Genomic DNA, 3,403 nt, shown 5'->3' with positions numbered 1-3,403 from the left:
AAGTTGACGTCACTCAGGTAGATACCTGTTATTGTCATATGTTTATGAGTAACTCTCACTAACTGTATGAACCAGATTATAAACGTTCAAGGTTACACATAGTTTTGTGTGTTGGTATGTCCGGATAGCAATGTTGTGAGTTTCTTAGCCAAGCGCACACTATCATATAGATAGTATGCGCTTGGCTAAGAAGCTCATAACATTGCCATCCGGAAGTATAACGGACCAACACACAAAACTGTGTGTATCCATGAACGTTTATAATCGGGTTAATACAGTTCAGTGAGCATTACTCATAAACGCGGATGGCAAAAAAACAATAACAAAGACCTAAGTGACGTCATCTTCGAACTATCTATAGATAGTATGCAGATGACGTCACTCAGGCCTTTGTTATTGTTTTTGCCATCCGCGTTTGTGAGTTGTTCTCACTAAACTGTATTAACCAGACTATAAAAGTTCATGGTTACACAGAGTTTGTGTGTTGGTCCGTTATACTTCCGGATGGCAATGTTATGAGCTTCTTGGCCAAGCGCATTCTATCTATAGATAGTATGCAGATGACGTCATTCAGGCCTTTGTTATTGTTTTTGCCATCCGCGTTTGTGAGTTGTTCTCACTAAACTGTATTAACCAGACTATAAAAGTTCATGGTTACACAGAGTTTGTGTGTTGGTCCGTTATACTTCCGGATGGCAATGTTGTGAACTCCTTGGCCAAGCGCAATCTATCTATAGGATGTCTCCCCATTTGACAATTAAATTGTAATCAAATGGAAACATAGAAAGAAAAATAAACAAAAGGAGTACGTTAAAACATGAATACTACTCACATGAGATGACAGTAAATATTTATTAAACGATAGACGAATGCCTTTACATGATGATTGGAACATACGCAATGACAGCCGAATATTTGATACAATGAATATATGTATATCTCATGAAATGTGGATGGAACATATGGAAGGATATCAGATTATTAACACAATGAATATATGTATATCTCATGAAATATGGATGGAACATATGGAAGGATATCAGATTATTAACACAATGAATATATGTATATTTCATGAAATGTGGATGGAACATATGGAAGGATATCAGATTATTAACACAATGAATATATGTATATCTCATGAAATGTGGATGGAACATATGGAAGGATATCAGATTATTAACACAATGAATATATGTATATCTCATGAAATGTGGATGGAACATATGGAAGGATATCAGATTATTAACACAATGAATATATGTATATCTCATGAAATGTGGATGGAACATATGGAAGGATATCAGATTATTAACACAATGAATATATGTATATCTCATGAAATGTGGATGGAACATATGGAAGGATATCAGATTATTAACACAATGAATATATGTATATCTCATGAAATGTGGATGGAACATATGGAAGGATATCAGATTATTAACACAATGAATATATGTATATCTCATGAAATGTGGATGGAACATATGGAAGGATATCAGATTATTAACACAATGAATATATGTATATCTCATGAAATGTGGATGGAACATATGGAAGGATATCAGATTATTAACACAATGAATATATGTATATCTCATGAAATGTGGATGGAACATATGGAAGGATATCAGATTATTAACACAATGAATATATGTATATCTCATGAAATGTGGATGGAACATATGGAAGGATATCAGATTATTAACACAATGAATATATGTATATCTCATGAAATGTGGATGGAACATATGGAAGGATATCAGATTATTAACACAATGAATATATGTATATCTCATGAAATGTGGATGGAACATATCGTGGGGTATTTGCCATTATGTTGTATTTGCATTTTTGTAGTTTTGAGAAAATGGCATTTGAAAGTTTGAAGTGCTCTCATAAATCAGGATTTTGACCAATTGCTCTGTAAATCTGAATGAACATTGGATGTATGTTGCACTAAAGCGTGAAATGCCATTTCAATCAACCGAGGCATTCAATTTGCTGTAAATGGACTTTAAAATTATACAACAATATGGCAAACACATTTGTGTCTAACTTTCAGGGCCACGGTGTCTTATTTGCACATAGGACAATATGGCATATTCATTTATGTCAGACTGGGTATTGTTTGATATGATATAAAGTTGTATTTGCACATACAACATTATGGCATAACACGATCCATGCTGATTTTACATGAGAGGGGGATAATACTGTTGTATGTGTAGATAAGACAATGTGGCACATTTTATATATATCGAAAGGATGCAGTTTGAGATTAATTTCGTCTCATTTGCAAATACAACGTTATAACTCTGAAATCAATTGGACTCGGCATAACACAGAAATTAATTAAAAAACAACGCACTGGTTCTGTGTTTGATTTTTTATACTGATTATCATATGTTTATAGTTTTGAACCATTCGGATTCATTGTCATCTAATAAAACAAGTCATTGCATCTATTATAATATAAACAGGTTATTATCAACATGCATTGGGGTATATTGAATTATGGAACTTTAAAAGGTAAATATAAGAAGTATAGGTAAATTTGTAAATAAAAAGTAAAGGAAATGACAGGTTGAAATGTTACTTTATACATTGGTAGTCGTGAAAAATTATTTGGATAATTACTACAAAATCATTTAATATCATTATAATCATTTCAGAAGATTTGTTTATATAGATGAATTCTATAAACTATCTAAAGAACGTCGTCTTCGTCCGTGCTAGAATCATCAACATCACGTGATTGGGTGACGTCAATAAGTTCTGTCACCGAGCTGAGGTTTTCGAAATATGGAACAAAATCCTCAGGGATGACTCCAATGGAACACAGAGAAGTCAGATCCCTTTTCTTGGCGTCAGAGATTGAGAGGCGAGCTGGGTATTTATCCATAGGTTTGCTAATAGCAGCTCGCCCTCTTTGAGCCTTTTTAGCAACTTTCATTTGTCGAAATGTCTCTTCGTTAATGTCCTCCTTGAAATATACAACGTCTGGTTCGTTTCTATTGAAATGAAACCATTTCGTTTTTAACCATCTTATTTGACGACCACTAATGTCTTTCTTTGTATTTTTTAAGTAATCAGATGCGAAGGTTTTATAATCCAAAAAATCTGAATGCCTCATAGTTGTGACATGGTAGGGGCGTCCTGGTCGTGATAGTCTAAAGATGTTCAGCCACTCAGATGGAATGAAAACTTCGGATTTTGCCTTTTGTGTTTCAATGGCTGCATGCATTGAATCCACTTCCATTTGGGAGTGGCCTGATTCCATAAATTTAAGGTCAATCACCGAAATGGGGCTTTCGTTAGAGGAAACAAAATAGTGTAAGGCAGAGATGACAGCCGCATTGCGATTTTGACCTCCACACGTGTCACAGTAGAAAACGAC

The sequence above is a fragment of the Berghia stephanieae genome, chromosome 12, assembly GCF_034508935.2.
Source record: "Berghia stephanieae isolate SIO BIC M18660-M18661 chromosome 12, UCSD_Bste_1.3, whole genome shotgun sequence".
NCBI classification, from domain to species: Eukaryota; Metazoa; Mollusca; class Gastropoda; order Nudibranchia; family Aeolidiidae; genus Berghia; species Berghia stephanieae.
Note: the sequence above shows the minus strand (reverse complement) of the source record.